Here is a 24,060-nt window from a genome sequence, read left to right as displayed (position 1 = left end):
GATAGGAGAGAGAAAAGGGGACAGAGGGGAAAGGGGCTGACGTTATTATTAAACTACTTCCTGCTAAAGATTATTGCTGATATTAGGGGCATTGAATTCCTCAGGGCAAGATTGATCTTCCCTGTCAGGACATCTAATTTCTTCTTCTTTTGAAAAGTCCCCAGAATTCCAAGTGTCCCACAATGGCAGAACCTCTCTGCCTCTGGCAAAATCACACCCCTGCTAGAGCACGAGGCAAATCATAGTCAGCTGCTGCGGACAATCTGAAGCAGCCCCATATCCTGCACCTGGGATTAAAATGAAATCATATTATCATAATATCTCTGTGTTTTTAAAAGAATCCAAAAACTCCAAGATTGTTGCTATAGTTGTAAGGGAAAACAAACAACAAAGACGCCTCGTGTTACTTTTGTGTTGGTCACAGACTTCTGGGCATGGAGCCTACCCTTAAGTGCAGTTTGTATACCCAGTGAGACTCAATCAGAGAAAACTAATTTTTCCTTTGTGAGTACTTGGATAGGTTCTGGGTTAGGGATGGGACCTCGAGGCCACTTCCCCTCTAAGCACTGGGACCCTATCTGCCTTAGGCTGTGCAGGTCCCCATCGTCTCTGTGGTGTGGTTTAGGCTGTGAATGCTGCTACCATCTTTGTGGCATACTTAAATCAGCCTTATTGTGTCTAAGGGGCCATGTTTTCTTGGTGCCTTCTATCCCCAGTGGTTCTTACAGTCTTTCTACCTCTTCTACCGCACAGCTCCCTGAGCCCCGAAGGGAGAGACTGATGAAGACAGTGCTTTAGGACTAAGTGTTCCAAGGTCTCTCACTCAGCCTGAGAGGTCTCTTAGGCTTGTGGAAAACAGGGCCTGTTTGGACATTCAGTAGTAAATAAATGTTTTTGTAACTGTTATTTGCAAAGGCCAAATCTCATGGTATCTCAGAAGCTCCCCTGTGTCCTGGCTGCCTCTGAGCAACAGAACTTTTGGTCTATGATCTGGGGGTAAATCAGCTACAAAATGGGCCAATTGACGGAAATTAGGTGTCACCTTCCACAACTGTGTGTGCATGTTTATACATGTGTGTGCGTGTGTACAGAGACCAGAGATCAACAGTAGCTATCTTTCTTAACCCTTCCCTACCTAATGTTTTCGATACAGGATCTCATAGAGAAACCGGGGCTTGCTGATTCTGCTTAGGCTGGCTGTCTAGCAAACCTCAGGGATCCATTGTCTCTGCCCCCCCAAACTGATGATTATGGTGTGCACTGTCAGACCTTTGCACGGATGCTGGGGCTCGAACTCAGAACCATGAGCTTGAGCCATCTCTAGAGCTGCACCCACAGCCCCAGCTCTCCCTACTTCTCAAGTGCTGATGGTCTGAGCAGCATTTTCTTAAGGAATGATGGTGAACGGATTGCCTTTCCTGCTAATCTGGAGCAAGCCTGTGGGCTATCCCAGGGTGTCTGACTGAGCAAAGGAACTTATCATACAATTTCTGGTCTATTCCTTCTCCTGGATCAGGTTTAGGACATTGAGTAGTAAATGAATGTTTTCATAACTGTTATTCGCAAAGACAGAAACTCATGTGACCCTGCTTCTAAATTCCTAGCCTGTCTGTCCTCTATAACTAACTCCAATTACATGTTCATCCTACCATGCAAAGGCAGGCAAGTCTCCACCAGGATTCTCAGCCCTCCTAACTGAATCAGGGGGAGTAATATTGTTGAAGTTCTTCAAACGGCTGTTTGAAATTCTCAAAGAATAAACATCCCACAAAATAGTTTAATTCTCTTTTCAACTATGCGTATGTCGGGGTAGCACTGATGCCTGAGGAGGCTAAGATATTGAATTGTCCTGAAGCTGGAGTTACAGGTGGTTGTGAACTGCCTGATGTGAGTGGTGGGAAATGAACTCGGTTAAAACATTTGTTCTTCTGGTCTGAAAAGACGGTCGGTGGTTTACAGCAAAAGATTCACGTTCACAAAAATGTCCCCTGCTTCATAGGAAGTATTCACGTCTTAAGTGTGTCTTCATAGGGCTTGTCTGGACCACAGTCTGCTTCTCAAAAGAAATACACTATGTCTGGCTTTGAGGCTTAGCAAGCCAACCAATGGTATTCTACTTAACTCATAACACAGCCAAGCCATGCAACTGGACCACAGCCCCAAGTGTTAACTGTGCATGTTGCTGGTTTAGCTCACACTGGAATCTTCTCCTGTAAGCCCAGTACCGAGGAAAGAAGTCACTGACCTCTCGTCGGGCTGAATGATGATAGAAGATGCCTGTTGGGATGTTTGAATCCCAAGCCACCCACATTTGGAGGGGGTTTTAAGCTACGGCCACCGTATGCGTAAATAATTGGTCATCCATAGATGGGATCACTGCTGGTTGGAAAGAGTCTTTGATGATGCTCTCTCTTTTTTGTTACAATGTATTGATTTATTTGGGGGAAAGGTTCCCAGGTTGTGGCATGTATTGTGCCACAGGGCAGAGTACAGCCATGAGAATTCATTCCCTCCTTCTATCTTGGTCCTGGCAATTGAACCCAAGTCATCGGTCTTGGTTGCAGGAACCTTCACTCACTGAGCCATCTCACCGGCTCCCAATAGTGCTTTCAATATCTGCTGATCTTTCCTATGTCGGGACAGCATCCCGTGGACCATGTAATGACTGCCTTGATGTTTGTGTTCTATGGTACACACATACATGTTAATGATGTCAAGACAATCCCATCCTGGATAAGCCACACCAGGCTATTGCTGTTGTGCAAGGTGTTTCCTCATTCCACCTCCCTCTACTTTGGGTGCCAGCTCAAAGCCCCTCATCTTTAAAGCATCTTTCCAGAACCCGCGCAAACCTTCTGGAAGGCTAAGCTAACAGCCTCAGCGTTGCCACTCCCTGTTCTCTGCCGTATCTGTCACGCCTATGATCTCTCTGATTGCAAGGACCGTGGACGTAGGGATGGTGTCTTTCAAATATCCTAAAGCATTTGAAAAATCTGAATAAATCAAACTGATCATTTTGAAAGGATGCATTTCTATGAAGATGTTTTATTTATATACGCGTCTTTTTCTAGGATCGTGTGTGATTTGCGCTTCCCTTTTAATATCCATTTTCAGAAGCTGTGTTTTGTTTTGCTTTGTTTTGCTTTGTTCGGGTGGTGTTAGGAATGGACCAGGACCTCAGTCCTGGTAGGGAAGGATTCCCTACCCCAAGCCACACATCTAACCCTACTCTGTTTGGGTTGAAAGCTTCCTCTGGTGAATCTGCATGACTCTCACAAGCATAAATAAAACCCAAGAGCACAGCTGTAGATTTTTGTGCCATCGGAATATGGAGCCTGCACGACTCTAGAGATAACTCACAAAGCTCTGGACCAAAACTACAGACTCACTCCTTTAAGTCTGGCAAGTCCAGATGTCTGCACACACCCTTCGGGCAGCCGCTATTTCTATCGGCTCAGGAATCTCCACAGATACCCACTGAGGTACCTTGCCTGTTTGTATACGACACAGAGCAGAAACCTTTGCCTTGACAGCATAGCCCCTAGTCAAGCAGGCCCGGAGAAGGCCGAGAGAATAAGGAATTAGAACTCAGGCCTTCCTGGTTTTGTAAGCCTACATCCTTTTCAGTCAGTGCTCCTGTAATTCTGTATTATCCTATCCCCAACCCTGACCACCAAACATTGCTGTAAGCTCTCGACCGCGTGGTACGGAGGGCCTCCCTCAAGATAAATCCACTCTGGGTGGAATGCACCGATGTTATTGAAAAATAGTACTGAAATCAAAGGACTTTGTGCCACTTTATTTGCTGGTTTTATGGTCCTCCAGGATTTTTGTGGGATTTGTTTTTCATTTTACTTCTGTAAGCCTGCCAATGCTTTAAAGCAATATTTCAATCAGGGAGAGAGAGAGAAAAAAATAGTCTTCCCTGCAAAACTCCACAATGGTTTCCATCCCTCTTTCATAGGTTTTGGGAGCTCCTCCCAGGTTGCACTCGCCCTCCTCCCCAGTGCCCTTTAAGTGCAAATCGAATACTTAAACTACCGTTTAAAGGGTCCCCAGTGTTCAAAAGAAATTCAATTTGCCATTGCAAAGTTTGGAAGTGATGATTATAACCCCAGCACCCCCGCCTGACAAGTCACAGATCACCCTGGGGCAAACACAAGAAAAACTTGGCTATGTAGTACCAGGCATATCTCGGCCACCCAAACCTATAATGAGCAGCAATGGCTAGAGGTGTCCAAGGACCCAGGAAACGGGACTCCTGAATCAGAACTAACTTTTGACCCCATCCATCTCCTGTCCTCCTATGATCTCCACTGGCAACTGACCTCAAGTCTGTTATACTCTTGAGCAGTTGATGATCTGGATCAGGTTCAGGGCAGCAAGATTTCAAACAGTGATTGAATCCTGCATGTGTCCATCTGTCCCGTAGAGCTGCAGCAGACACCCTTCCACACACAGTCTTTAAGCAGAGTACCTATGCCATGGTCTCTTCTATGTGCCTGAACCGCCTACACGTATCATTTCATTCTAAAAGCAGGACAATGCAAGCCTAAGGCAAGGTGTTTGGGGTCAGAAGCAACTACACAGGAAACTCTGAGATAGAGATAAGAAACGTCTTCGTATTCATGAGATCATAACAACAGTTTCACCCTGCAGTGCACAGACTCCTAGGATAACAGGAGGAACTGAGACCAGAGCCAGGGACAGCCAAGCGCAGGATCACAAGTGACCAAGTATTAGTCTCTGTTGCGGCCCAGAACGAAAACCCAGCAACATAATTTTCATAAGAAAATCGCATTTCCAAAGCACGTTTCTTCGTTTATTCCTGCTTCCTTTCAAAATGTAGTTAGTAGATAAAAGAGCTACCACGCCCCAAGGAGTGACTTTAACAGGACATGCTGAAATTCACTTTGAGCTTCCTATCACTCCAGGTAAAACTGTGTCCCAGAGTTCTCATCCACTTGTGAGGAAGCATTATTTTTTTTTAAAAAAAGTAGGATTATTTCAAGGAAAAAAAACTGTCCTAATGTAACCTCATAGGGAAAAACAACCCAGAATATTATTTTGAAAGGAAGAGGCCAAGTCCAAAGACATGAGCTTTGCCATCTAAGCTGACTCATTTGGTCAGTTTGCACGTTAACACATGAACTCACCCCACGGCTGCTTCAGCTGGTATTAAACATGAAATCACTGATTTTGTAAAAGGAGAGGTTGAAAACTCTTTGTTGTTGTTGTTTTTGTTTTCATTCTTTCCCCAGTTTTTAGGGCTGCCGTAAACTTTGCAATATCTGCACCCAGTAGCTGGGAGAAAATCCTCCCTCTCTCTCTCTCTCCCTCCCCTCCCCCTCCCCTCTCACCACTCCCCCTCCCCCCTCTGTGTGTGTGTGTGTGTGTGTGTGTGTGTGTGTGTGTGTGTGTGTGTGTGAGGGAGGATGCATGACTATCACTCAGAAGGAGAAACAAAATAGACATCAGAGGTGGATAGAGGGAGGGAACTGGATGGGAGAGGAAGTGAGGAGGAGAAAGGGGATGGGGATCAGATGTTGGGATGGGGGTGTGAGAGGGACAGGAGTGAGAGTGGAAATTGTTGGGGAGCATCTTTGGGACTATCTGGAGACCCAGAACAGGGGAGGCTCCAGGGAGTATGTGGGGTGACTACCTGAGATTCCTACCATTAGGGGGTATGGAGACTGCAATAGCCACCTCCTGTAGCCAGATGGAGCTTCCAGTGGAGGGAGAGGGACAGCAACCCACCCACAAAACCTCCAACCCACAAACTGTCCTGCCTACAAGATGTGCATGGATAAAGATAGAGCTGAGTTCAAGGGAGTGGCCAACCAATGACTGTCCCAACTTGAGACCCAGCCCACGGGAGAGAGCCAACCCCTGACACTATTAATGCTGCTACTCTGCTACACTTGCAGAAAGGAACATAGCATAACTATCTCCTGAGAGGCTTCATTGAGCATCAGATGGAAACAGAAACAAAGACCCACAGCAAAACATCAGGTGGAGTTCAGGAGCCTTGTGGAAGAGTGGGGGATAGAATTGAGCAAGCCAGAGGGGTCAAGAAAATGACAAGACCTACAGAGTCAACTAACCTTGGCCCATGGCAATGCTCAGAGACTGAACCACCAACCGAAGAGCACGCAGGGGCCGGATCTAGGCCCCCTACACATTTGGAGCAGCTGTGCAGCTTGGTCTTCATGTGGGTCCCCTAACAACTGGAGTGGAGGCTGTCTCTGACTCAGTTGCCTGCACTTTTGCCCCCTTCCCTGGCTGGACTGCCTGGTTAGGCCTCAGTGGAGAAGAAGGTGCTTAGTCCTTCAGGGACTGGATATCCCAGGACTGGCTGCTACCCAACTGGGGCTTCCTCTTCCCTGAGAAGGGGAGGAGTTAATGGAGGAGGGATGTGTAAGGGTTGGCTGGGAGGAGAGGAAGGAATGGGGCTGTGATTGGGATAAAGTTAATGAATCAAAATAAATAAATAAATAAATAAACAAACAATCTCTGTCTCAGTGTAGGGCAATGGCTCTCAACCTTCCTAATGGGTATGACCTTTTAACACTGTCCCTCATGCCATGGCGACCCCACCTGTGTTATTCATAACTGTGATTTTGGTACTATTATGAAACATAATGTTAATATTCGTGTTTTCAGATGGTCTTAGGCGACCCCTGTGATAGCAGTTGTGACCCACAGGTTGAGAACAATAGTCCAGGGACGCTAGCGGACAGCAAAAGTGAGAAAAGACAATAGAGAATGCCGTACACTGTCACACACTGGAGAAGCATCAAAGCAGGGTTTGCAGTGGAAGGCTACTGGGAAGGACAGAGCAGGCCTCTTAGAGAGCTATAGCTGGTCAGGAATGGTCATTTGGAGGAGGGGACAGGTCTGGGGATGTCCAGCCAGCTCTCCTGACTGCTTTCTCTGACAACCCCATGAGATTTCAGACTCTTCCACTGCTCATACTCGCATTCTGTAGCACAGAGAGGTGGAGTAAGTTGATGAACACCACACAGTCAACACTGATAACCTTGGAGCGTCAGGCCCCAGGAATGCTCTTGACACTTACATGAGTCCCACTGGGTACCAGCACTGACAATTCAGTCTGTATTGAACCATCCTTAACTACTTGACTGTCTACACAGGTTCTCTCTCTCTCTCTCTCTCTCTCTCTCTCTCTCTCTCTCTCTCTCTCTCTGTGTGTGTGTGTGTGTGTGTGTGTGGTGTGTGTATGTGCCTCTGTCTCTGTGTATGAGTCTGCATGTGTGTCCTTCTGTGTTTGTGTCTCTGTGTATGAGTCTGTGTCTCTGTGTCTCTGTGTATGAGTCTCTATGTGTGTGTCTATGTGTATATCTCTGTGTGTCTGTGTGTCTCTGTGTATGAAACTGTGTGTGTGTGTGTGTGTGTGTGTGTGTGTGTGTGTGCATGTGCTCATGGAACTGAGAGGTCAAAATCCAGTGTCATTCCTCATGTACCATCCATCTTCTAAGTGTTCTCCAACTGACGTGGGGCTCAGTAAGTAGTCTAGACTAGCTAGCTAACAGGCCTCAGACTGGCCATGCATCCCTGTTACTAGAATCCTGGTAGTGCCATCATGCCCAGTTTATTATGAGACACGGGAGATCCAGCTGTACTCATCGTGCCATCCCCTCAGCCTCCATCTATACATTTTCCCTTCCTGCTTAGCCTCATTCTGAAAGGATTCAGACCCCTGGGCTTCCTGTATTACTGAGTCTTCTTTAAACACAGCACTCCACACCTCCAACTAGGTTAGTGGTGCAGAAATCCAAGGAAGATAAATCTTTCGAGAGTACAAGGTCTAACATATAAGGGTGCCTGGCTCTGCTTCTTCTGACCCTCCAGGGGCTTGGGACAATCTGGTGTCCTATGGATTTCCAGAGAGTAGAAGCTTCACCATATCATATGACCATCATCAATTTTCCAGTGGTCTTTCACGCTTGGGAAACTCAAGTTTGCCTTCCATGCCTATCCTCCCAAGTAGCCCCCTCCCACACAAAACTACCCACCTCCTTGGTGCAGCCTCTGATGTCCCCCAAGGACTCATATGAAGGATGTGTCTCTATGTCTCCATGAAAACAGGATGGCATCACCACTCAGTATATACCCTCTCCCCATTGTTGAAGGAGCTGCACCTTGGATGGTAGCTCACAGTAGCTATGAATGTTTCTTCTGGCTGTGGGCCAAGGTTGTGGGTTGATGAAACTCATTGCAACAACCCAGTGAGATGCAGGTAAGTGGGACACCTCCAGAACTTCTCACGTCTGCCAAAAATAGATATGTTACATCAGGGCCACTCAGGACCTGCTCTTTTCCCAACCAGATACAAATCTAAGGACCTTTCCTGAGTCATTTGCCAGATGCAAAAAGAGACTGCTGTTCTGGGAGCTTTTATGGGCTCAGTATATTTGCTTAGCCTTACCAAAGGCCAAGATCTCTTCCCAACCATTTCATGCTCAGAATCTCTGCACAGGTGAGAGTCATGGTCATGAAAATTTAATAGCTAAGGAAAGGAAAGGAAAGCACAAAAAGCTGGCATGGCTAAACCAAGACAATCTGGCTAGAGAGGATGAGAGGGGGGCAGAGGAGGAAGAAGAGGTGGTGGAAGAGGAGGAAGAGGAAGAGGAAGAAGAGGAAGAGGAAGAGGAAGAGGAGGAGAAAGAGCTGAGTCCAGAGAAGTAAATGTCACACAAAGTCAGATTCAAAGGTCCTACCCTCCATGCAAAAGTCAGGACTTCCTCTCCAGCTGTCATTATAGGCCAATGAGAAAAAAACAGTTGTTGAGTTGGCATGGAGAAAGATTTCCATGTCTAGTTGCAATTTTTATATACACAAAAGGCACACATGGCAAAGAAGGTGAGGGGAAACAGAGAAAAAAATGATCTTAAATGTCTGTAGTTTCGGGCCTGAACTAGTAACTGCTAGTACCATGTTGGTTCCCAAGCTCTGATCACCTGGTAGTTTGCAGGACAACAGGGCTATTTCCAGGTCCTCCAGGGAATCAAGCTATCAGTGATCTTCAAGGAGATGGAGCAGCCAGGATCGTTGCCCTTGTAATGATAAAACCACTCAGAGGAAAGTCATACACCAGGCAGACATCTTTATCCTGTACTGTGGTGTATAACATTGACTCCCTCACCTGAGGAGTTCTGAATGAAACAGAAGTTTGTCTTCATCCAGAGAGGCAATGTCAAGAAATCATACCCCTGGAGGTGAACACTGATTGCCTCTACAGTGACAAATTTGTCTTTTATTAGTTCTGAGAGAAAAGGAGAGAAAAGCAGAGACAAACACACATGCTCTCCCCTCATTCTCCAGCCAAGCCTTGTGCTAGCAGGGTCCTCGAGGGGCCTCAGGGAACACACAGTGACACACAGTGGGCAATCAGGGGTGCTGGGAACAATCAGGCTCCTGAATTCTCGTGTTCAGAAGGGACCTTGAGTGACCTTGGTTAGCACAGTTCAATGAAACTAGAATGTAAGCTGCATAACTTGTTTAAAATATGTTACTTTAGATTTTCTAACAGCAACTGTGGTGGAGGACAAGAAAATGAAAGAAGGGGTAAATTTTATTCTACTATTCTATTTAACCCACTATACCTAAATATTAATTCAATGGGGAAATGACTAGGACACTTTATGTAATATCATGTACCTCTTACTCATAGATCATCTCGATATGGACTCAATTGGCCACTTTTACTTGATACCTTCTGTCCGGAACATCCACCTTCTAAGACTATGGAAGCAGGACCCCATGCTCCCCTTGATGGGTTGCTGCGAGATGTTTTAAACACAGCATGAGAATCATCTATCTCCCGTGTGTGCTGGGTTGGCATGCCTGGTAGGAAGATTCTCTTCTTTATTTATTTGGTGTGTGTGTGTGCGATGGATGTAAGTGTGTATACATGGTGTAAAATGGGCCTCGCCTGCATGTGTGGAGGCCAGACTTTCAGGGGACTTCCCCAGCTGCCCTCTATCCTACCTTTGGAAGCAGAGTCCTACTGAATCTGGGCTTAGTGTTTCTGGTAAGCAAGCCCCAGGGACTCACCTGTCTTCCCAGCACCACACTGGACTTACAGGTATATTGCCATACCTGTTTTTTTTTTCTGTTATTTTTTGGGGGTTTTGTGGTTGTTCTTGTTGTTGTTGTTATTGTTGGGTTGTTTCTTTCTGTGAGTGCTGCAGTTCTCATGCATGTACCACACAGACTTTACCCACTGAACAATCTCCAGAACCCCATCCTTAAACCCTTCTAGAGACTTACTTCAATCAAAACCCAGTGTCAACTCCATCCCCAGTGACTCATTCTTACACAAAAGTCCAAGGCCCACATCTTGAAATGGGCGGCACTGTCAGAAAAGCCTCTCTCTCTCTCTCTCTCTCTCTCTCTCTCTCTCTCTCTCTCTCTCTCACTGCTATCAACGCGCTAGGCTAAGCATGGCCCAGAAGTTGATCCTCTAGGCCCTACATGGTCTTGGGTCCCAGCAGTTATCTGAGTTTCTGAGTTTTATAGATGTGAAAACAGTTGTCCTATGAACACAGTGAACTTGCCCCGGAGCACAAGGCTGCCCAGGCAATAACTTATCTTTTGCCCAAATCCTTCACTACTCCAGAGTTCATAGCCACCTGAGGCCTTCTGCTTGCTGCCGTTCCAAGGTCACTGGGAGCCCCGGGACAGTCACTGCTAGACAAAGACTATCTCAAGTAACAGACACTCCCTGTGGATCTCATCCATTACTGATTATATCGCCTCTTCCACTCATTGATCTGTTGCATGAATTCAAGGCCGCTGCTACTTGGAGCCCTCCCTGTTGGATGTTTAGAAGATCTTTGGAAACTGGAAGCTAAGCAAACAGGCAGAAATGCATCAAAAGTCCTGGGATGTCACCAAACGGCTCAAAGGCTTGAGATTCCCAATTAAAGGAAGCACAGGGCTCAAAGAATTAGGTAGAGCACACACCCTGAGAACGTGCCACAGAACTTCAGGAGCTATCAAGGCAGCACAAGTAGCACAAGTGGTAGCTGAACGTGAACACAAGCCAGACCCTTAACACACCACAATTGCTATGTTAGCAAAACCCCGTGTTGGTCATCTTTCCATCACTATAATAAATATCTGAGCTAATTCACTTATAAAGTAGAAAGGTTCACCTGGGTTCCCAGTGTTGAAGGCTCCAGTCCAATGGATAGATCTGTGGCTTTGAAGTTTTCAGTGGCGGATGGGGTGGTTAGATAGCCCATCAAGGTGGGAGCTTACGGCAGAGCAGGACTTCTCTCACACCACAGCTTGGAAGTGAGAGAGAGAAAGAGGAAGAGACTGGGGTCCTACCACACACTTAGATGACACACTCTCAACAACCATAATGCCCTCCCAGTAGGCCCCACCTCCTCATGTCCATCCCCACAATGGTACCAAGCTAGGATCAAGTCTTCATCACATGTGTCTTGGAGGACCTGCCAGATCCAAATTGTAACATCCTCAGAACCCATCTGTCTTTCCACTAACATCCAGATCTGTGTGGGATTCATATTACCAGATCAGAGGTTAACCATAGGCTCCATTTAAAGGATAACCCTTTTGTCTTGAGTAACAGCGGAAATTGCTAGAAGCACTTACTTATGGCAAATCATTTTGTCTTTTATTTGGCTACAATGTTCTTCAACTTTCCAGGAAACTGGGAATCAGTGGGCATTTGCGGGAGGAGAGCCACACAGAGGAAAATTACGTGGGTGGGAGAAAGAAGGAAGGAGTGGCCCCATCTCAGAGTCATGCCCATGCAATCTGAACTGAATATTTTTCTGCCAAGCTGCTTCTGCATATGCAAAATACCTAAGTTGATCTTCAAATTTGGAAATATATTCAGGATGGCCAGACATAAGAAAGGCACTATCTGGCATTCATAACTATCCCTTGAGGGGTTACGGGGAATCGCAATGAAACACACACACACACACACACACACACACACACACACACACACACACACACACACACGGAACTGCTCCTAAGGAAAGCCTCTTCTGTCTCTGTTCATAAAGGTAAACACACAAAGATACCAGGATCAAAGTCAACTATCAGTAGTTTCCAAAGGGACTGGCTGTAAAGTCTTCACAGCATGGGCTAGAGACAGCTCAGACGGTAAAACATTTGCTTTCTAAGCATGGGGACCTGGGTTCAAACCTGCAGAGTCCATGTTAAAATGCCAGGCATGGTAGTGTTCATTTGTAACCTTAATGTTGAGAAGGCACAGACAGAAAGAAGCTCACTGGCAGTCAGCCTAGACTTCTCAGCAAGCTCCAGGTCAATGAGAGACTGTCCCACAGAACGGTAGACAGTACCTGAGAAAGAACACAAAAGGGTGATCTCTGACCTTCACATGTATACTACACACACAGAGACCTGCTCAGACCTGAACATACACACACACCTACACGCACACACACACACACACACACACATACCTGTATATACACACATCTGCACATACATGCATATACACACACACCTGCACACACCTACACACACACTTACATACCTGTATATACACACATCTGCACATACATGCATATACACACACATCTGCACACACCTACCTGCATACACACACATCTGCACATACATGCATATACACACACACCTGTACACACACACACACTCACATACCTGCATACACACACCTCTGTACATACATGTATATACACACACTCACATATCTGCATATACACACATCTGCACATACATGCATACACACACACACCTGCACATACCCATGCATACACATCTGCACAAAATGCCCCCACACCTGCATACACCTACACACACACACACACACACACACACACACACACTTGAATACAAATACAAACTCTTAACAACAGCATCTGATTTACAGTTTGATTTGTGGTCCCAATTGTCCTGATGGGGTTATTTCTATGACAGACACGTGGTGTGCTTAAACAGGACTACTGGTTCTTCAGGGTGTAGGTGTGATCAAGAATGATGGTCCAGAGTCCAACCAGGGACACAACCAGTTCATGTCACCTTGTATCCTTAAGACCGAAGTCTCTGAAAATGGACATTGAGATAAACTCGTCAAATCACCAGAGGCATAGCACCTTCTGAAGGTCACTACTTCCTGCCAGTTACCTTCGTGTTCATTGGAGTGATCTTTGTCCCAGACAACATTAGCACACCCTAAGAATACCAGGAGTGTGGCTGTCACTTCTATCTTAGCACAAGGGGATTAAGGCACTAAATTCAGTGTCACGTCCTGTACCCCTGCATTCCCCGCTGGAGTAGAGAGCCAGGACTCAAAGCCAGGTCAGCCAGTTGCTCCTTTCCAACCACCTATGTGAGACAGCTCACGTATTTTCGTTCTGTGTCCAGAGAAGGCAGTGGGAACCCAAAGTGTGTATCTGGAGGAAAGGAAAGACCATTGGCAGCAGGAACCTTGCAGTCACTCCTGGGATCTAACTCTCTTGCTCCCTCTGAATCTATACAGCCCTTTGGCATTGAGCCCTATGCACTAGGAACAGAGCAACAGGCTCACAAGTTCATCAAAACGTGGCACTAAAGGTGACTGAGTTCTGCCCTGCTTGCCTGGCTGAGCCCAGCAGTAAGACGGTGTGGGGACATCACAGACCCAGTCTGTCCCTAACAGCTTGGAAGCTGGGCAGTCCATGCTGGGCCCCAGTGTATCGTGGAGACCAAATGTGTTAGGAGCGTGCAAAGGCTGTAAGATCACTGTGTGGTGATGTCATTGTCACTTCAGGAGATGAAGGCAAGACAACCCCCACCAGGGCACCCTGAGTGTCCCTGTCATGTCTGAGTGTTCTGTGGGGCTCCCTCCCAGATGATGGGTTTTTAGAAGGCCTGAGATGGGAATGCTCATCGTGGCCACATCTGCACAGCAGCCCTAGGCTAAGGAACCCCACGACTGCCTCAGAGCTTTAAATTTGGTTAAGGGGTTTGGGGAGCAAACTGGACTGGAGAGATGATGCAGTGGGTAAAGCACTTGTTGGGCAAGCATGAGGAGGACCTGTGCCCAATTTTCAGCATCCATGTTGAAAACTGGGACCGGTTTCAGACACTTCGAACCCCAGTTTCAGAGAGTAGAGGCAGATGTATCAATCCCTGGGTCAACCAGCATAATCAATACATAAACCCTAGATCTAGTGAGACACCCTGTCTGGATAAGATAGATGGCATCTGAGAAATTATACTCTGTCTAGGCTGACCTCTGGCTTCATAGACATCATGTTCATGCACACGGGCACACACACTCATGCGCACTTGTACATGAATGTACTCTCACACAGTTTTTAAAAAATATATATTAGGGAAAATCTCAGAAGATGCTCATTTCAGCCAAGGACACATGGGCCAGCCTCCAACTGTTGTCTGGGTTACTGTGGTTCAGGGGGTTAAACAAACTCCCTGAGTTTGGCTGCGACTCACTCCCACCTGCCTGAATAGCTCACACCCCGAAGGGAGCCTTCCTAGAGACTCTTGCCGGACTCTCCCTGTGGAAGAGCCACCCAGCATACCCACCTCTCCCAGCCGTGGCTCGGGCTCTGGGGAATAAGCCTCAGAGGAACCAATTTTCCGAAGTGCTGTATAATTAAAGTCTCCCAGAAGCAAACCTCCACTCGTCACCAGGAAGGAAAAACAGCAGCATTCCTGTAACTACTTCCTACCTTGTTCAGAGCGGGTTCATTCGGGAGCCAACTCAAAGTGCTGGGCTGTGGGCCTCATCCAGGGGCTGCCGTTGGCCAGGGTGACTCCTCGAGGCCCCTGCAGGCAAGTCGTGGTTTTTACAGTGTGTCAGTCCGGTGGATACGGAATCCACCAGAAGAAGTGCTGCTATGAATAGAATGGTTTTGGGCAGGCTTAGGGGTTTGCTTCACTCTGCTTTGGTTTGTTTTTCTGTGCAGTTTTGTGAGAGAGAGAGACTGATTTTGTTCATGAGATGCCGGACAGTCTGGGCACTGTTAAATATAATATGTTTCTACATGAGAGTTTATCCATTGACCCGATAACTATTTAGTGATCCCCTGATGTCCACAAGACAGCTGGGTAAAGGCTGGAGGAGAAATAATGAAATCCTTGTCTCTATGTGTTCTTGTGGGGGAAGGGGACAGTGATAAAATGATAAGATACGGCTGTTAAATATGATTTATAATAGACGCTCTGCCAAAAAGCAAAACAGAAAGGCCTAGTGTTGTAGGGATGGGTTTTGCAGGCATAAGGCTTAGCTTGTGCAAATGTCCTGGAGCAGGACTGAATGCAGCTGAGTTAAAAATGTTGAGACTTCTTGAAGCAACGGGGCTGGGGGTTGGGGGTAGGGGTGGAAAGGGGCCCAGTCAGTAGCCCTGCTCTGAACGTGTGGCTCCTCCAGTGTGGCTTACTCAGCAACGCACTGTAACAGATCCCCCCCCCACACCTCCATCCCCGTGAGGTACCTTCCTTAAACTTGGAAGAAAATAACACCCTCTGGCCACCCTCTGCTTTCCTCCAGTGGCTTCCACAGCGATGAAGAGGCTTCACAAAAAGAGTTCCCTGGGTGAGTGTGTTCTTCCCACTCCATCAAGCCAGCCTAGGGTGGCTGCTCTCAGTACACCGCCTCAGTCGTTGATAATAATTGTTGCATTAATTGGTGCTGTCCAGACCAGACAGAACGTAAAAGATCCCACTGTGTCCAATAATTAATGTTTCTTCCCTCACTGCAACGCCATTAATAAGGGGGCTCTTCCAAGAATCGGGTAATTGGCTGGCTAGGCGTCATTAGAGTATTTATAGATAAGCTTGGGTCTAGAGACAGAGAGGAAGGCTGACTGTGTTTATTTAGACACTATTATCTATCGCTAATGTGCTATCTGCGTGCCGATCGTCCTCATTCTCTGGGCTCTAATGATACAGAGCACACTCGCAGTGTGACTTCCATGACCTGCAAGTTGCCTTTGTCTCTGCTCTCCACAGCGGACAGAGACGGGGACAGAGGGCTTGCACCCAGCCCCTGTAACTCTCATTCCTTCCTGGTGAACTCCTCCTTTCCTCTGCGAAATTTAGAATGAGGATCTCAAACTACCAGAAAGACAGTTTCTCCTAATTAAACCTCGGAGGAGGAGAGCTTTCTGGGCTTTGTGACTGTCTGAAAGGTTTTTGAAAATGGAAATCTTGTTGCTTTGTAGGAAGAGGAAGAAGAGGCAGGCAGCTTGGATTTCAAAGTGTCTCTCTGTAGCCTCCAGCAATGAGGGACTGGAGTAGGCTGATCAAGTGAGTGGAAACTCTTACACACACACACACACACACACACACACACACACACACACACACACACACATTGCTGACAGAGATGTGCTTCTTGAACCCTGGGGAAGGGGGCACCATCAGCATCACCAGGACAATGGTGAACACACACTGACTGACATGTACACAGTGAAACCATCTCCAGGAGAATACAACTCACAATCTGAATCCAGAAGTCATTTTAGAAAGATAAAAAGGAGGCAGGCATGGCAGTACAAGTCCTTAATCCCAGCACTCAAGAGGCAGAGGCAGGAAGTTCTCCATAGGTTCAAGGCCAGGCTGGTCAGGGCTACACGGTAAGACCCTGCTTCAAAAAAATTAAATAAATAAATAGATAAATAAATAAATAAATGGTCTGACTTTATTGACATCTAATATTAGTGTTAAAAAATCAAAGTACACTGTGAATTATTCCTTTGGTTCAAAAAAATCATTCAAAATCACACCACACACACACACACACAAACACACACACACACACACACACACACACACACAGAGCTGCATGTGCTGGCACACACCAGTTCTAGCACCAAGGAGGTGAGGACTGGGCACTGCTGTGAACTGTTTGTTGGTCAGGTAGTCTGGCTGAATTTGTGAGCTCCAAATTCAGTGAAAGACTTTGATTCAAAAATAATGTGGGGAGAGTAATTGAAAAGACACCAGATACACACACAAATCAACACTTTGAAGCAGCTTTGGGGGAACTGATGCTCCACTGCACAGACTTGATCCCTCTTACCCACTTCCGACCTGGCTTGATCTTAAAGCTGTTCTTTCCTTGGTTGTTTTGTTTTGACTTTTCCTTTGTATGTGTCTGTGCGTGTGCATTGAGTGTGCATGTGTACGTGTGTGTGTGTGTGTGTGTGTGTGTGTGTGTGTGTGCGCGCGCATGAATGTGCATGTATTTGAAACAGGGCTTCTCATGGGTCTATAGCTATACTTTATCAATTGGTTAGGCTGCCTAGACAGTGAGCCCTGCCTCTGCTCCTCAATAAAGGGAACCCAAGGGGGCACCACTGCACTTTTAACATGAATTCTGGGAATAAAATCCCCGTCTTCATATTGGCATGGCAAACACTACCTACTGAGTTATCTCTGTAGCCCAGATTTTTTTTGTTTACAACTGTGGATTCATGTAACCTGGGCTATCTTTGAACTTGATTTGTAATGGAGGACAGCCCTAAGTGTCTGTTCTTCCTGCCCCCGTCTCCCAAATGCTGGCTGGGATTATATGTATGTGCCCCTATACCTGGCACTAAAAGCTCTACTTCATACGGTCTGTCTCTAACCTCATATGGCTTCCACAGCTTCCCCTTACAAAATAAAGCCACCAGATTGTGTACTGATGATTTCCTGGAAACATGACTGGACAACACATGCATGTGGCACCGCCATCTATAACTCACCTCAGCAAACACTGCATGATGCAAAACCCCGTGCTCAGGATGAGGCACTGCTCTGTGTCACAAGGAACATGAGAAAGGACTACAGGAGACCTCATGACCTCGGCTCCTGCCTCTGAGATGAGGCTGAGGCTGATGATGCTCATGCCATGGAGTTGGACTTAGGAGGAGAGGGCAGTGGGTGTAGAGCGGGGACTCTACATTCATCTCTCTCGAACAGGAGCAATATGGCCTCATCTTTGAATGCATCTGCCTGGTAGATCCTCTCAGCTTCTCTCCTGTCTTGCCTGCCTTCTCTCAACACGCACAGTCAAGAGCTTGATTTGTCTCTGTTTTTTTTTTAAAAGGGCTCCCAGAACATTGACCTGTGTGTGAACGTATGATGTAATTTGCAAATTAAGTATGTAATGCTTTTAGCAACAATGTGGCCTTTCCTCCTGTACACCCCACCACTGGGACCAGCTAATTTGCGGGCACATCTGCTGTAGGTGTTGGGGAATACTCTGGAAGATATTCTTAGCTCCTGGCCTGGGGTCCAAAGGTTGAGAGGCTGGCTCCTGAGATACAACGAAGCCTGAGGCAGCAGTCAGGTAACAGGACCAATCAGAGATTTACAAGACACGGGCAAGTGGCCTGCATAGATCAGAAAACCAGAATAAGAGTCCTACCATTACAAGCAGGTAACCCATAGCTACAGTAAGGGAAGGGAGCAAGCTGTTCAACTGACAAGCAAGGGGTGAGGGTGCTCTTCTTGTAGCACCTTAATTTGCACAGTGGCTGCTGGGTAGGTGGCTTCTGGCAGCTGCCGGACAGAGGGATACAAGGTAAGAGAAAAGGAGGTCTAGTCATCATGCTTGTCTGAAAGAACCCCTCCTCATTCTTCAGGCTTAACCTTGGACCCTCAGTTGTCTGGAGTAACATACAGTCCTTCTTGAGGTCTACATATGGGTTGGGGGCCCAGGTTTGGGGTTCAATCAGAGGGCACCTTATTGTACCCATTTCTTAAGCTTTGAAGTTCAGAGATGGCATAGTCTGTCTACATTTAGAAGAGTTTGAGCGGCATAGCACCTTAACCATGACATAGAAACAGACAAAATGACACGTGGCATGTTTCCATAAGGGTATGTGCTGACATGATAACACTAGTGCACCCCAGACACTATTTAGGTGCACATTCTTAAATATGAAATCAGAGTGCTGATGCAAACTGAAAAGTGTATTGCTTTGGAGAGTCGAATACCAAGAATGAGGCAGTAAGATGGCTGATATTTAAAGTGCTTTCTTGGCAAACCTGACGGCCTGAAAGTCATGCCCAGGCCCCACATGGCAGAAGAGAAAACTGAACCCTGAAAATTGTCTCCTTCCTTTCACACATGTGCCATGGCATGCCCACTCCCACTCCAAAGACATCGAGAGAGACACACATAGACAGACAAGACAGATACAGGCTTACAGCCATTCGTGCACGTGTGCACACACACACACTAAGTGTGACAACAGAAAAAAGCCTGCAGGTGCCCAATATTCCCAACACAATGACTGCAACTGTGCATAGCTCAAATGGAATAGCTTCCTTCTCTTCCACAGACTGTGAACATGGCACACTGTAGCACACCCTGAGTCCCCCCTCCGAAACACCCTTCTTCTAACAGAGACCTTGGGAATACCTGCAAGTGGGCTGTGTGAGACAGGTGCCCCTTCCACAGGCCAGAACCTTCCAGATGTTTCTGAGACAATAGTCAGGCTTCCCACAAGGACCAAGCCTGGGAGTGCCCTGTGGCTCACCAGAAAATCTCAGGCCTGTTGAGAAGCAGAAAGACCTTTCAGGAGCTGACAAGAGAGTTCATTTCTCTGCCTCTATCTTGGTCTAGCACCAGGTCAGGGGACCTAGGAGGAGAGACCAATAAATGTGATAAGCAGAAAGGGTTTCTCAGCCCATCTGTGGCCCAGAGACTTTTCAGACCCTTGACTGCTCCTAGGCAGAAATCAGGGTGCCCGTTTAAGGCCTCTGAGCAAAGTGTGGCACCCGGCCTAGCAGCAGCTATGGGCTCAGGGAACTACTCCACCTCAGCCTCCTTTTAATGAGTCAAATCCTCTAGCCGCTGCTGGGACCTCAGAGACCAGCTATTAATGAGCGCTTGGAATAGATGGTGCCTGTTTTATCCATGTACGGTGGCCTGGGAGAGACACTTCAATTTCCATCCCCCATCTGCTGCCATCTTCAAGTATCTCCTTAAGGGCAGGAAAACACTTTGCCAATTTTGTCTTTAAAGAGACAAGTTCAAAGAGCACCGTGCCTCCATCAGCCACATTCTATATGTGAGCTCTTTTTCAATTTTCAAAGTATATATTTAGATTGTATACTAAAGCCCAGGACGCATAGCAGGCAGCAGGGCCTCAGCTGTGCACATCTCTTTCTGCCTGCTGGGCCTGTGGGAACTGGTGTCCCCATTTTTCCTTAGCTCTGGGAGCTTCATTTCCTGAGATGGGGACAGGTATAGGGTACAGGGGTTACCATGTTGGGATCCTATTCATGGATCCTGTTATAGGTCAGCTGACCAAGGGGTTCTTGATTTGAGCCCCACCCTTGTATATTTGATCCCTGAAGTGTGTGTGAGAAGATGCCTAGAGAGTTGGAGCCAGAATTGTACCCATATCCTCCAGAACAGTAAGAGGCCATACAAGGGCTGTCTCTGGCCCAGGTCACAAGAAGAGTCAGGAGAGAGAACTATATAATGCAAGCCGTGATTTCCAGGAGATCCGTTGAAAGTAGAGGAATGTCGTGAGTTGAGAGGGAAAACAGGAAATGTAGACCTTAAAAGAAAGTGTTGCTAGAAGGTCATAAGACAATCGAGTTGTTCTGGGACACCGCTGTCTAACACAGGAAGTGAGGGTAGAGCTAGTGAGGGGACAGCCTAGTGGTGTAATACAGAGTAGGGTCTCGGACTCTTGACATCTGCCAGCTGTGTGGTCTTGTGAAAGTTGTGTAGCCTCTCTGAGTCTCTGCTTTTTATACGGAAAATGGATAGTAATTCCTCTGTCTATATAGTAGTTGTAAGGATTATAACCCAGTTAGCTGGGTACAGTGTGTGTGTGTGTGTGTGTGTGTGTGTGTGTGTGTGTGTGTGTGTGTGTGTGTAGGCTGTGTCATACTGTGTTTGTCTCTGCGGCCTGGTCATCATCAGAGCAGCAAAGCACTTCAATCTCATTCATGCAGGGCTCTGAGCGTGCTACAGCAGAGAGGTCCCTGTACCCCCGCCTCTCCTGCTTCCCACTGCAGACCCTGTGAATGCAGCCCCTCACGCCTACAGTTCTCACACTTGATTCTCTGTTGTGAGCCTCTCAAGGGATTGGTCCAGAAGCATAATCTCAGTAGTCAGAGACTGAACCCAAAGACTGGGACAAAAAGAACTATGAAAGAGTTGTTTATCCAACAGTGCACAAAGAAAGCACTTGTAATTAATCAGATGTGCAAGCAAGATGCAGTGGAAGGTGCTTGGTAACAGGCTGTGTAACACCTTCCTCTTTCCTCAGGCTGCTCACCTGCAAGTCCTACATAGAGGATGGTCAGGGAATAGTAAAGGACCTTGGCTGTCATGGTCCAAGCTCTGGACCAGATAGTTAATGTGTATCATTTAATGCAATCCCCTCAGTCAGGGTCCCATCCTCACCCAGACCACGGAAAGAGGGACAGGGAACTCAGCTTGTTTGCTTAAGTGCATACAGTAAGTTCAGTTAGGAGGATGGCTTAATCGGTAGAGCACCGCTGTACAACATGGGAACCTGACTGTGGATTCCTAACACAATGATAAAAGGCTAAGCAGAACAGCATGCAGCTGAATACCAGAACTGGGAGGCAGAGGCAGGCTGAGCTTGCTGGACAACTAGTCTAGTCTATCAGGGACCTCCAGAGATCTCAATGAGAGCCCCTGTCTCAAAGAATAAAGTGGAAAACAGTCAAAGAAGAAACCATTGACTCGTGCTCGCTTCAGCAGCACATATAGTAAAATTGGAACGATACAGAGAAGATTAGTATGGCCCTGCACAAGGATGACACGCAAATTCGTGAAGCATTCCATATTTTTGAATACCATCAACAAAGTTCGCTGCACCCTCAAAAAAAAAAGAAAAAAAAAAAGAAACCATTGACTCAGCGGCCTCTATATGCACCCACCCACACACACACATACACACACACACACCTACATACTACACACATACATACCTACACACCCATACACACACCTACATACACATACACACACAGCTATATACACACACCTACACACACATACACATATACATACACATACACACATATACACACCTACACACACCTACATGCACCTACAAACACAAATACACACACATACACACCTACACATACACACACCTACACACATACACACACACACACAAATACACACAATATGCACATACCTACACATACACTCATAAATATACATACATATATATACACACCTACACACATATACACACACACCTACATACACACCTACACACATATACACACACATATACATACACACCTACACACACCTATACAGCTATACACACCTACACACCTACATACCTACACACACATACACACACCTACACATACCTACATACACACCAACACACATGCACACCTACACACACATACATATACAGCTACACACACATACACACATATACACACATAAATTCACATACACATATACACACACCTACACACCTACACATACAGCTGCACACACATACACACATACACACACACATACACACACACGTACACCACATCACACTACACACTGAAAGGTCACAGCAAAGAATGAGTCAGAACTATAATCTACATAGAATCTTGGCTGAATCTGTTATAGCATGATCCTGAGCCTGAAAGAGGAACAGCACCATGGTGACATACCTGTAGTAGACCACGAAGTCACAGGACACCTCGGCCCACAGGGACTCATCATGGGGCGGCACCACAAAGGGGTTTCCATGTAAAGTTTTGTGTGGAGGCCTCTTCTGTGTCACAGGAGGCTAAGGGTCTTGTCACCCTTCTGTCCTTCCCTGGTCCTTTCTGCCCATCTCTAGATCCACAGGCTCTCCCAGTTTGCCAACCCTAGGGACTTAAACTTCTAGCCCTGAATTGGTTTCACTGATCTCAGAGTCTACCAAAGTACCTTCACGAGTCCACCTTACTCCCCTTTAGCCCTTCCCCAAAGCATGTATATCTCGTGAGGAGCTAGGAGGCTACCTCCTGTCCTTAATGCTTACTGATGTGCCCCAGGCCGCACCAAGCAGTATAATTCCTCACTAACTTCTTATTTACTACAATTTTTGTCACATGTAAGCAGTCTGACTTGTGGTGGTGGCAGGGTGGGGCTGTGGGGGGGGTGGTTAAGTAATAATAAAGCAAATTGACTGTTGAAAGTTTCTGGCTTTAACTATATGCCTGATGGCCACCAGTTGTCCAAATCATCTCTGGTCTTTTAATTTGATTTGCTTCTCTTTATACCACTCCCAGTGCCTACAAGTAGAGGCAAAGTGGTGGAGGCCTCCAGATGCCATGAGGCTAATAAAGCTTGCTTTCTCCCAGCATGCTCTGTTCTGTCAGAAACCGGCAATTAACTTAATAGGGTTCTTGAAATGGAGTCGATCCGGGAAATGTGGCATGTGTTGACACTCTCCTGCTGATCCAAGCTGCCTCCCACCATTGACTCGCAGGGTCTGTTTGCTGTTTGAATTATTTAGGAGCTTGTTATGCGAATTAAAAAGCAGCACTTTGCGGCGTTAAGTCTAATATTTTATGATCTTCAATTGATTAGGTAGGCTTGCAGGATTACAAGCAAAGGTTAAGGGAAAGCTTGTCTAAGACAGACAGCAGGCTCTCCCCCAGCATGGCTTGCATTTCGGAAACCTGCATGTGACTAGAGAAGGGGCCTGCCTCCCCCACTCCCACCCTCAGCACACCTTCTGGAACCCTGTTTCCGAAGGTCAAAGAACTCTGCCTCCCAGAGGACAACAGATTCCCTGGGTCTCAGGCCCAAAGGGAGGCTGATTCACCTGGCTACAGTGGACATTGCATAAAGGATCTAACGCCCAGGCAGAACCTACAAGAATAAAAGCTGGCTATGGCCGCCAGTTGCCCGACTGGACACATGGGATGGATGCTCCCACTGTACCAACTCTCACCAAGGGGATGAGCAGGAACTCTCTATGCGTCGTGAACTCCACAGACTGCCAAGCCCACAGATCTCCTCTCCATGACCACCCTGCATGTTCTCCTCATCCAGCCTGCCCAAGACAG

At 46.8% G+C, this 24,060-nt stretch overlaps 1 long non-coding RNA gene and 1 other non-coding gene across 2 annotated transcripts in view; one reads left to right on the top strand and one right to left on the bottom strand.

Moving 5' to 3' along the window:
- Window positions 1-15,708, bottom strand: part of LOC148007954 (uncharacterized) — a 28,437-nt gene extending 12,729 nt beyond the window's left edge. Inside the window, exons 1-2 of the long non-coding RNA XR_015648364.1 lie at window positions 15,492-15,708; window positions 14,727-14,823 (exon numbers count right to left, since the gene is read on the bottom strand). This is a non-coding gene — a long non-coding RNA (uncharacterized LOC148007954). The remainder of the gene's footprint in view (window positions 1-14,726; window positions 14,824-15,491) is intronic.
- A 6,015-nt stretch (window positions 15,709-21,723) lies between these two features.
- Window positions 21,724-21,829, top strand: LOC120100142 (U6 spliceosomal RNA). The gene has a single exon (XR_015656469.1). It is a non-coding gene; the product is annotated as a U6 spliceosomal RNA (small nuclear RNA).
- The last annotated feature ends 2,231 nt before the right edge of the window (window positions 21,830-24,060 follow it).

This window comes from Rattus norvegicus, chromosome 1 (genome assembly GCF_021556685.1).
Source record: "Rattus norvegicus strain SHRSP/BbbUtx chromosome 1, alternate assembly SHRSP_T2T, whole genome shotgun sequence".
Taxonomy (NCBI): Eukaryota; Metazoa; Chordata; class Mammalia; order Rodentia; family Muridae; genus Rattus; species Rattus norvegicus.
This window is presented reverse-complemented; position numbering and strand designations above follow the sequence as displayed.